This window comes from Parus major, chromosome 2, assembly GCF_001522545.3.
Source record: "Parus major isolate Abel chromosome 2, Parus_major1.1, whole genome shotgun sequence".
In the NCBI taxonomy this organism is placed as follows: Eukaryota; Metazoa; Chordata; class Aves; order Passeriformes; family Paridae; genus Parus; species Parus major.
Window position 1 is genome coordinate 138,317,213 of NC_031769.1, and position 12,581 is coordinate 138,329,793.

Sequence of the window (12,581 nt, forward strand, 5' to 3'; positions counted from 1 at the left end):
CAGGTGAAATAAGGTCATTGTCCCTCTTTCCATGCAACTTCCAAGGCTGTAAACCAGCCTATTACAGTGTCAGGAAGCAGAGATGGTTTGTTCGGACAGAAGGAAATGAAGAGAGGAGTTTGCAATCTGGAGACAGGCTGTTCTCCAAGATTGGTCCAGCAGAGATGATGCTGAGCTCATACTGTGACTTCAGCACAGGTTTGTCTCCCAAGAGCATCCCTAAGCCCAAGAGAGGAAAGTGCCATGGCCCTCCTGGTTACCAAAGAAGAACTTTCTTGGAGCCCTCCAGGACCTGAGCAAGGCTCCCCTACCTGCCTGTCCTTGCTTGGAATAGCAACTTGATACTCCAAGTGGGAGAGGTTCTCTGTGCTTCAGAGGCACCTTCACCAGAGAGGGCAAGGAGCTCAGGCAGCCCCTTTGAGCTCTGCACCGTGGCAGTGAATGTGAGCTGCAAACCAGAAACTGGGTCTTGCTCCCTCCCACGGCAGGACCTGTTCAGAGGGGAAGTAGTGGATTTCCTGAGAAACACCTTGTGCTGCACAGAAAGCCTGCTCCACCAAGGGATGAGAGAGTATGGAACTGTCACTGGAATGCTCACCTCCAGATCTTCTATAACACATTAAATTGCTTTGAGTGTGCGTGTGGCATTGCCTTTTTGTTTGTTTGTTTGTTTCACTTTTGAGCTCTGCAATGGCTGAGTTGCATCTCTTGCTTCAGGCGATATCAGTGCTGGTTGTCTTTTCACAGCTTCGTAAATCAGGTGTAAGTCTAGGGAGGGCAAGGGAACACTGATCTCACAGAAATGAGAATCAGCCTCACCATATTTTTGTCTTGTGGTCTAGAAATAAGACAAAAAGCATCTACAGTTAATTCAAATGGCAGTCATCACATTTGGGAGATTAATGACAGACCAAATTATGAGGCAAGTCTGGGAGGGAAATGTTGAAAGTGTGTTCTTATTTTCATGTAATCTCTGAGTTGGCTTTCCATTGTCAGTAATCACCTGAAAGAAATGAAGGGGCAGACTCAAGCAAGGCAGGGCAGGAGCAGATCCTTTACACACAATAGATGTATTCACTGCTACAGTTGTCAAATGAACCACAGTTCTGTGTTAAATCAGATACCTCTGTTGGAGGCAAACCCACCATATTTATAAATCACAAAGTTGCTTCAAATTCCATTTTAAAACACTTTGAAGGTATTTGATGCTGATATCTAAGTGGCACTGGTAATGTGACATTTAGACATCCTTTAATCCCACCTGTTGCTCAGTGCATTGTAGGACAGATGTTTGAGCCCTTTTCCCATCTGCCTGACAGATTCTTAAAAGTTTTTATTTGTTTGTTTGTGGATTGCCTTTATGTCAGTATTTTTCTGTGTATAAGCCTGAATACCTATAATACTTAATTTCTTTTCAAAGTACCTTAACTTTCTTTAATGAAAATTATTATGTGGGCTACACAATGACATTTCTCAATATTCAGGATGAAATTAAAAGATGAAAAAGTAACAGAGAATGCAGAAACCTGTAGATGTAATCTCTTTTTACCACCCAGTGCTACCAAACCACATCCTCTTTAGCTCTTCCACACTGTGCACATTGTTGTTTTTATGATCAGTGAATAGGCTGCCCTACCCTACCCTACCCTACCCTACCCTACCCTACCCTACCCTACCCTACCCTACCCTACCCTACCCTATCCATTCTGTGTTCCCCTCACTGTAGCCACTGCCCCTACTTCTGCCCAAGGATTCTACTGAGGTGGAAAGCTCTTGGAGTTTGGAGCTTTTTGGTACATGACTAATAGATGTGACATACTAACTAGATTTATTTCTGTTATTTAACTGAACTAATATCTACTCCAGAGCTGAAAACCATGTTTAGTTTGAAACATATCGACTAATCTTCTGGCAGGGTGGGATAGACAGAATCCTTTTTAGAATTGGTATTATAGTGGAAGTGAATTTCTTGCATCTTTTCATAAAAAGTTTGGTCTTGAGGTAGGTGATGTTGGTTAGACTGTGCTGAAACACACATAATGGAAAACATAATTTCAAAGATTGGGTGGTTTCTAAAATATTGGGGTTTTATTTAGTATTTATTTAGTATAGATTAAAAATAGGTTGTTAAAATGGAGGTAGTAATAGGAATTGCACAATGTGTTAACAATTGGTGGGATAGTCAGCACAGTTATTAGCCAAGTATACTTCCTCTGGGAATCTGGTTCTACCACGTATAATTAGACAAAAAACAGTGGGGACAAGATGGTGATTTTAGCAAAATATGCTTCTTTATGCTGATGCAAATACAGAATAACTTTCTCACTAGATTTGAACTGAGACAAATCAACATGAGCCTCTGAAATCCAGCACCAAGAACACACAGGAGGGTAGCTCTGGACTGCTTCCCAGTTGCCTACAGCAACTCTGATTTTTTCTGGGTGGCAATCCATTATTAAAACATAACAATAAAAGCAAGATTGCTGTACATTTACTATAAAAGTGAAAAATGCATTCATGATAACAGTGATAAGCTTGTATAATTATAGTATATACTTGGCCAGAGAACACAGAATTCTTAAAGATAGTGCTGTTTTGAGCCTATGGGAATTAATTTATTTTTTTAATCCAGACTCTTTAATGTTGTTTTAAGGCTGGGTTAGATTAAATGTAGGGAAGTGCAATGAGCAGAGCAGAGTAGTGTGGAAAAACAACTCCAGCCTCATGGAAGAGCCCATGTGGTGATCAGTACCATCAACCCAAGGCAGGGGAGGGTGAGTCCTGAAGTACAGTGTAAAGGCCTGGAGAAGGACTTGAATGGGGACATGCACTATATGCTGCAGAATGAATATCTATATTATGCAGAATGAAGATCCACTTGTTGGTCAGCAGCCAAATGTCTGACTCCTGCTAGTCTTTCACAGCTCTCCTCTGCCCTATCTGAGGGTAGCAGCTGCACCTTACTGGAAACCAACATTATTTGGTGGCAGAATATTTTTTTTTTAACATTTTGTACATGCAATACTGCATTCCAGTTCCATTCACATTCCAGGAATCTCTCTGGGCCCACTGTTGTGGCAGCAGTTGTGAAATCAGCATGAACATTTATAGATCTAAGCAGCTGTCAATGTTCTCTTACAAACCAGACACCCCCAGCCCCAAAAGACCCGAGACTCACAGAACTTTATGTGCCTTTCTGCAGACAGTCCAGCAGCTCTGAGCGTTCATGCCTCACTGAGTTTGCAGGGCTCCCACGATCCCAGGGGCAGTGATGGACCAGAAGGTCTAGATGGGGATAATATAGTGCTCTAAGGCTTCAAGCCTTGCACATCTGCACAACAAATGTGAAACATCTGTTGTCTTATGGAGAGTGTTTGTTTCCTTAAGAAAATCCCTAACTTATTGGGGTCTTGGCTTAGGGTAATGCTCGCGTGGGAAATCACGTCTCTTGGATGGGATGTTTGGCTCACTATCCACATGGCAAATGAAGTGGCTGTCCCTGCAACAGTGTCTTCTGCTGGATCAGGTGACATTTCCTGAAGCATCATCCTGCTCTGTTCCTGTTGTCCAGCTGTGTTGCAGTGCTACATGGTCTACTGTAGATTTTCTTTAACCATAAGCAAAATATCCCCTCTTTATCTTTACTGTCTGCAGAAGGCTGTTCTGCATGACCATTTCTGATACTGCAGGAACAATTTCTACTGAGTAGTTAGAAGTAGCTCATCAATGTGTAGGTTTGTCAGTTCTGCAGCAGGTATGGCTTGGAGATGTCCCCAACACAGCCAGATTTGCCATCCCATATACCAACACATTGACACATTCAGTACAGTCTGTGAAATGATCTAGGTACAGCAGGAACTGCCTGGGAGAATCTCTGAGTCTGTTCAAAATTCCCATATGTAATCCCACCTAATTCCTCCTGATGGAATTAGACAAAGGCTTTACTGTGAGGGTGTTTGTGAGCTCAATCATTTTGTCTGAGATCAGTCCCTTGTGTCACCCCTGCAGGGACCAGCTGAGAGCTCTGGGACCACCCAGGGAACCAATGCCTAAATGTGCAGGGTGTGCACCAGGTGCAGCCCTGACACCAACAGCACCATAGATGTAACTTTGGGACACACCTGAATGTCTGTAGCTTAAATTCAAGCACAATTAATTTAGCACAAGCACATAAGGCTTCTTGTTCCATAGCAGGAGGGTCTGGAAGTCCTGGCATTTTAAACTGTTTCAAAGTCCAAAATGAAACCCTGGGACAAGAACCAAAGATTCTGGAAGGACTCTGTGTCTGCACTCTCTTTTAGGTCAGTTTTAGTGGCAAACTCAAGAGAAAAATTTCTGTTTCCATCATGTTGCTGCAAGAGTTTCCTGGAAATTGTTTTAGTGTGTTTAACTCAGTCAAGTTAGGAAAAGCAGGGAGACATCTGTCATGGTCACTGTACCACTTTTCAATTCTATTTGAAATCCAGCTTTGGTTGTGGTGAACTGCCATTGCATCTGGGCCCAGTGCATTGACATGTTTGGATAAGAAATGTTGAAACTCACTTACTGAGAAAAGTGGAGGATTTATGCTTTTCTTCTTATCCTTGAAATTATTCTCAGAAGGTTTTCCCCAGTAGAAAAAGAAAATTCAAGGTTCATTCTAGTTTTCTTGAAACACAACCTAGATTTCTGAGGGGCTTTGAAGGGAACACCACTGTTCAACAGATGAGTGTTGCAGACAATCACAAATAAAGCAAATTTCCTTTCTGTGCTTTCCTGACCTACAACACTCATAATGTTTTCCCCTGTACATCTTTGCATACATCAGGTTTCTCGGTATTGCCCACGTGCTGAGATACAGACTGGATGTGAGGATGAAAGGGGGGTGGAAAATTAGACTGTTAGTGATCCATGGCCTGGAATAAATGTCAGCCAGTTACTAGTGGTTTATCTCAGGGACTGATGTTTGAGCCAGTGTTGTTTAATGTCTTTATTAATGGCACATGGGGATAAAGTGCACTCTCAGTGAGTTTGTGGACAAGCAATCAATAACCTGGAGGGCAGGGCCGCTATTGAGAAGGCCGTGGACAGGCTGGAGAGGTGACCTGACAGGTGCTCGTCAGCAAGTTCCTGTTGACTTGTCCTTCACTTCCCATGAAGTTGAGCAAGTGTCAATGTACTTTCCTTCCACTGGACCAGAATAACCCACTGCACCAGTACAGGCTGGGGCCACCTGACATGGAAGCAGAAAAAACCTGGGAGTGTAGCTGGAGTGTGGAGTGTGTCCTTGTAATAATGTCATCGCGGGCTGTGTTACCAAAACAGTAGCTAGCAGGAGGGAAGTGATTTCCCCCTCATTAATTAGCATCTTTAAGACTGCATCTAGAGTAGTGTGACCAGTTTTGGGCACCCTGGAGCAAGAAAAACATTAACAAACCAAAGTCCCACGCAAATTCACTAAGATGTTCAGGGGCTGAAGCATATGGTATGAGGAGAGAATGAGAGAGCTGGGCTTGTTCAGCCTGGAGGAGGCTCAGGAGGTTCTTAGTGCTGTTTACAGCCCCCTGATAGGAGGGTGTAGACACATACAGACTCTTCTTGGGGTGCCCAGGGAAGTGATGGGCACAACCTGAAATGTGTGAAATTGATATAAGGATTCCTAAGGGGCAGGGCAGAAACCCAGCAAGGGTGGTCAAATATTTAAACAGTGACCCAGAAAGACTGTGAATTTCCATCCTTGTGGATATTGTAGATATCTACTAAACAGAGCCCTGAGCGAGCTGCACTGGCCCTAACCCTGCTCTGAACAGAAGGCTGGACTAGACACCTCCAACAGTTCTGTCATTTTGTGACTGAGTTAGCTGAAGGGAAGACAGAGCCAGGAAAGACCTGTGCTTCCCTAGCCATGTCAGCTTGTCCTCTGCAGACAGCAGGACAGCAGAGCACACTCCACTGCACATCAGCTGTGTCTCTTCCATTTTTAGCAAAGACTGGAAAATCAGTAAGGGATAGATACAACTGCAGACTGTCCATCAGCACTGTTTAGTGACATGAATCTAATCGACCTCCCACTGAAGTGCATTGTAAGTTTCCCACCCATATAATGGGATTTGATGAAGGTCCCATTAAAGCAGTTGGATTTTAAAAAGCTGCAGCATTAGAAGCAGAAGTCATAGTAGCTCATAGAGAATTTTCCCCTGCCCTTTTCCAGTGCCCCATGAGATCCACACACTCATTCCCACACAAATGCAACCTCTGTGGTATCTGCAGTCCTGTACTGTAAATCCTACAGCCCTAAAATTAATTAAAAGAGAGATGCATATCTACTCTGAAAAAGAGAATGAGACTGTTCATTAAACCTAAAAATATTTTAAATCTTCAAGAGCACCATGGGAAAGCTGGAAGTTTGAGGGTATAAAAGATACGAAGTGATCAAAGAATATTGGTTTCATCAACCTGTTTTTTCATGATAGTCCTAATTCAAAACAGAGTGTAATAGTCAGGTGTGATTAACTTCTTCTGGGATCTGACATGTTACTTTCTTTCATAGCAAGAACCAAGTAACCAATCAGCAGAAATATGCCATTACCTGAATGAATATGATCTTTTGATTCTCTGCTGTGGCTGAACAAGTCTCTTTTGTTCCATCAGTAGAAGAGCAAAAGGGCTTTGCACAGAATAACATAAAGAAGAATTAGGCCTTATATAACATTCTCGGCAGGAAAAGGACAATTTGGGGAGGGGTTTCATTAATGCCCTGATCTCTGCAGGAAACCCAGCGGGGAGGAAGGGAAGAGCAGTGAATACAATCAAACGTTTGTTAGGTGAAATGGGACCTATGAGCATATGAGAGGCTGCACGTTCATTCAGACAATGCAGTAAAATAAACAGAGTGTGACAGCAAGAGATGAATGGGAAGTTAATTCTATTCACATTTACAAGATTTCAATGGCAATATTTTCTGAACAATGGTCCCCATTGATGCTACAAGTGCTTACACATTGTGCCTGCTACTTGCTGAACAGACATGACACTATTCGAGCAGCTGTATTTTCTAATTGGGAAGGGAAGTTTCCAAAAATGATGAAAGGCTATATCTCATCCATGATGGAACTGTTTGGAATCTAACTCATTGTGATGGAGACACTCATTTTGGTGCCTGGCTTTTTCTTCCCTCCTAATTGGCATCTCTTAGATTTGTTCTCTCGAGTGGCAGAGCAACTAGAGGCCAAACTTTATTAACTTCAAGTTTAATACTTCAGTATTTTATCACTAGTGCTTATCAGAATAACAAAATAAACAATAGTTTTGTCTGCATTAGGAGTTTGCCATTTTGAGCAGGCCATTTAGATATACATCTCCTTTGCCTTTATAAACTGTGTCTCCACTAAGAGGATTTGCATGTCTACATGGTTCAAGTGATTGGCAGACTTCCCCTGCTGCATACAAAGTCCCAGTACACTTTCTTATTCTAAGTAATTGGCCATAATGAAATACTTGAGAAATAAGGGAGGAGAGTGAGGAGAAAAAAAAAAAACAAAAAAAAAAAAAGCCCAATCTCCTGTGAAATAATTTATTACTTGTGTTATTAAAGGACTTTTATACAAATATGTGCTGTTTAGGGGTATGAATTCTTCATGCTTTTAAACAACATAGTTCTTGCCAGAAAAAAATTTAGCCATAAACATGACCAACTTCTGTCTTGAACTCTGAGCCAAGTTTAACACCACCTGTCTGTCTTAAAGGCCAGTTTTCACAGATTTGGCTAGAAAAGCATATTCACATTACTTTTGTGGATCCTGTGTGTTTGCTTGCTTGCTGTCTGTACAGCAAACTTCCTGATTTTCTCCACATTTTATGCTAAAATCAGCCCCTCCCTGGCCATGGGGACAGCAAACTGCTGTAAGCAGGCCCAGATGCTGGCTGACATCTGGAAAAACTCTGGGTCATTTCTAGTCTGGGATATAAAAATCAACAACCAGAGCTCCAGTCTCTTCCCTCATCCCCTCATTTTGGTACAGCCCAGCCCTTCTTGGTTTGAAACCATTGTTTCTAATATTTTGGGTCCCCGGGGTTTCACATAAGCTCCCTGGAATTTGGTCCTATTGGCAGAGCTGTGCTGGTGGTTTAACCTTTGAAGGACTCAGCAGTGAAGGACAGGAAAGTTTAGAATGGATTTTTTGACTATGGAAACATTATTCTTGAATTACTTCAAATCAGTGGAAACTTACCACCATCCTTTCCAGTTGATGACATGCATTTCTTCTGTCTGTATCTTAAAAATTTACCTCACTGTGATGGTCCACTCCTGTTCTGAATAACACTGTCTTTTAATGTCCTCTCATTGAGCAGTGCCCACCTGTGCAGTTCCTCTGGAAAAGCATTGTAGAAATAACAGGATGGAGAGCAAGGCTCCAGGAGGTATGTCATGTTGCTGCAGAGGAAAATCTAAAAATTAGGAGGAATAACTCTCATTTTCCACCTTCACTGTGACTTTAATCAGTAATATATCTTTAATCAGTAATATATTTTATACTGCTTTACATTTTCAACACAATGAACAGAGGATTTTCAAAACAACCACAGGCATTAGTTACAGAGATATTATTATCTCTGAACTAGATGGAAAGAAATGATCTTGTAGCAAGAGGACACCTCTACAAACCAAAAAGATATTGCTTTGATTCAGAGAGGTCTGAGACCGTGGAGTAGTAATTTAATTTCCATGCTTCAATTTCTCCATCTTATTGAAACAGGAACACTGATATTCATCTGCCATGGAGGGGCATTCTGATGAGGATGAGCAGGGTAGTGCAGGGCTTTTACAGTGGGAAATATGGGCACAAAATAAAATTAAAATTTAAGAGATGAAGAAAAATGACAGGTGCAGAAAGGCTGAGCAGCTTGCTAAGGTCTGTGCAGTGCAGGATCTGTGGAGGCAGGATCAAGAAGTAGGAGCTGCCAGCTGCTGTTTCTACAGCAAGCAGCTTCTGGCTGGAAGCATGGGCTTCAGAGAAAAAAGAAGTCTTTTTTTCCCCTGGCTTATTATTTTCTGGTTATTATTACACATTGTGCTGTACCTAGCAGCTCAGCCCTAGACAGTGGCTGGTGACATTTTGCAGTGGTGGATGCCATGGTTAGTGAAATGTCTTTTAGTGAAGTGAAAGGAATATCACTCCTTGACCTTTTGCTGAGACATCTGTCCCAGACTGTAGTGTATGTTAGTCAAAGGAGAGTCACATGCTTCTTTTCCCCTTTTTCATACTTTTAGAGGCCAGAAAATCCTGCAAACTCAAAGTGATGAAAGCATTTAATTAAATGCTTTGGAGCAGTTGTTTCTTCCATTATTACACCACAAAAGGCTCTAGGTTTCACAAGAAGTTGAAGAGAAGAGAAAGACCAAGATGGGACAGGGAGGGTTACTGGTGGTCCTCCACAAGCAAATGTCCTGAGGGAATAGGGAGGTGCTGGGCTGGTGTTGGTGCTGTGCCTCCCCAAACTGCACCCACAGCCCCATCTCTGAGCCTTGCTTTTGCAGCTGTGGTCAGTGCTAAGTCTGGTCAAGGCCAACCCTATCCCCTGATGCTGTAGGCAGTAGGCTCTGCTTCTCTTGCTTGCAATAGATGAAACTTTTTGGTGAAACTTCCCCGTGCTTTGTTTTAAAACTTTTTTTCTTTTTTTCTTCCATATCAGATCAGCATCCACAGCTCAGTTCAGCCATACTCCCTTTTCTTTCTCTTTAGAAAGAAAGGCATTGGACATACGTATTTTTATAATCATTTCAGTGGGGGTTAAGGATATTGGCTCAGTTGGAGTTTTGTACAGAGTTTTGTATCACAGTTTATGTTGCAACAGCCTTAAACTGCTCCAGTGTCTGTGCTGAATATATTCTCAGATTTTTCTCAGAAATTCCAGTCTGCACTGACTCCTGCACTGACACTGACTCTGTGTGCTGTCCTGATTTCCCATACGAGGGATACAAGTTTAATGACTGGCATTTTTGTGATTTCTCAGTAGGCTTTTGGAAGCCTGTCTTTGGCCAGGGTTAATGGGAGGCTCCAGGTGGCTGTAATCACTCAGACTATGTACTTTTCATGGCCATTTCTGTGAAAAGACTTTTGTGTGTGGATGGGTGCATGAGAACGCCTGCAGCCTGAGCTCACAGACAGGACTTGTTTAATCATGGTAGTTGTTCACTCAGGTGACAAAAATAAAATCTGTTTTGAATAGAAGTAGTAAGAGTTTGTGGAGGATTTTAAGTTTTCCAGTCAGGAAAGGAATCAATATTCCTTTGTATCTTAGGTGACCAAGGACAGAGCTTGAATACCAGAAATAAATGTTCCACCTGCAAGCAACTCACAGGCTTGAATGTGCTCAAAAAAATTTTCTTAGAAGAGCTATTTAAATAGCCTTTACTAGACAACCAGTATAAACACTGCTGCCTGTTTGCAGAAAAGAAACGTGTCTAAACCTTCCTGTTTAGCTTTTTATTTTGAGGTGGTCACCAGGAGATCCTTTTCCTTAATTTTCAGATTTTCTTTAAATGTAAATGCTTTTTTGTATGCTTTGTCGGTTACTTCAAATGTACATCACACCAGATATCATTCAAATGACCTTTAAAGGCTTACAGAAGATATTCTGAAGATATGACAGCTAAGGAAGCTTGAGTGTTTTGTGAAAACTGAGAAAAAAATTACATTTTTTCCCAAAGGCTTATACATGGCTGATACTGATTTTTCAAAGGTTCATTCTGAATTTGTTTATACTATGTTTTTTCAGACTGTTGAGAAGAAAGACAGTAATAGGAATGAAATAACACTAGTAATTAAATATCAGTTATTTTCTTTTTTTTTCTCCTTCACCTCATTATGCAAAGTCTGATAATTGCAGAAATATATTCAGTACTCACTAGGTAGCTGTGCTAGGATGTGGAGTGGCTGTATGGGAGTATTGACAGTGGTTGTGAATTTTCCAAACTCTTTTATGTCTCAGAGTTTTCACTTCCAAACGGGAAGACAAGTTATTCACTGCTTCACAAGTGTTTCAATAAATCACTTCATTGATGAGAAGATTTGCAATTAAGCTCATGCTAAAGCACTCATTAACCATATCACCTTTATCTCTTTAATTACAGGAATGGGAGATGAGTATCAACTGTATTAATTGTATGAGTTAATCATTGAAAAGTGCCTGTCATTAATTCCTCTTTCTTTGTGAGCTAAAACTTGCAGGGAGTCTTTACTCAGCTGAAACCCTCAGTGAGGACAACATGGACTTTGCCAGATAGGGTCAAGTGGAAGCAGGTGGGTGTTTTGCCTGAGTTAAGAAATAAGTGTATTTTGTCATGGTTCAGAGTTTTCACTTCCCCTCAACACTGTACAAAATCTCATCAGTCAGACCTTGCTGCTGCTGGGAGATTTTGCAGCGTGGCCATTGAGATTGTCCAAATGAGCACAGGATTATGACCATACAGGGCAATTTCTGTGGGCAAAATATCCCTTCTCTCGTGCAGTCAGCAACTTCCAGCCTTTTCACTCTCTCCAGTGAAAATCTGCTCTGTGTAGGAGAGTCCACCTTGGAAAAGGGGTTTGACTTTCAGCTCCCCTGTTCTGTTTATTACCCACTACTGGTTGTTCAGGTTGGCAGTGAGGAGGTTGATGAGAGGAGCACCAGGACAGCCAAAAGGAACTTGGACGGATGGGAGCACAGGTGGTGTTCTTCTTGATTTCAAGCAGGGATGAATGCCAAAAGGCATTGGAAAACCCAAGTGGTGCCATTGTGGAATTTTGGGGGTTTCAATCATGGAGCAGTTTATATGGCCTCAGGCATATGGGGTTCACCTGTCTAATTGGGGAAAACAGTTCTAGCCCCATGGCTTGACAGGGCTGGTTGAGAGGCTTTCAGTTCGGTTTGGAGGGGAAAGGGGATGAGACAGGCTCACTAGATATGATCCTAGAGCAGAGGACAGGAACAAAAGCAAGGCTAGGGGTGCTCTGGCTCAAAGAGAGGGATAAATCCTGAACAGGCACTTTGATGTGGTCAGGACTGTGCCCAGAAAGCCTTCCTGCAGCCTGGTACTCGATCATACCTCACCATGGCCCCTCCTTGGTGGCTTTGGTGACCATGTGATTGTCACCAGCTGAGGGGGTGAAGAGTGGTAGAGAGATGTGGTAGGGCTGCTTCCACAGTTCAACCACTTGGAAGAGACTACCCTGAAGAAAGTACTAATACTGGAGAGTTTGTAACTTCATTAGACCCAGATAATTAGTTTTGAGCTCCTTAGAAGTCAGGGAAACTGCTGAGAAACATTGCATGGGGACACGTGGCAGCACTGTTGCAGGACAAGGATGGTGTGGTTATCAATTCCTTTCTCACTAACGCAGGACAAGGCCGTAATTTTCTATTTGAAGGCAAACAGCAGATGCTGTTATTATCACATCACATCAGCAGATCCTTCAGTTGTTAGTTTGCACTGCAGAAGCATCCTGAGGCTCAAACTGTGTCAAAACTCCTATTTGCTATATTCAGGACATACTTTTAGGGAGAGCATCCCTACATGGAAGAGCTTCTGAGCAGACAAAGCTGATCATACTTCACTGCAA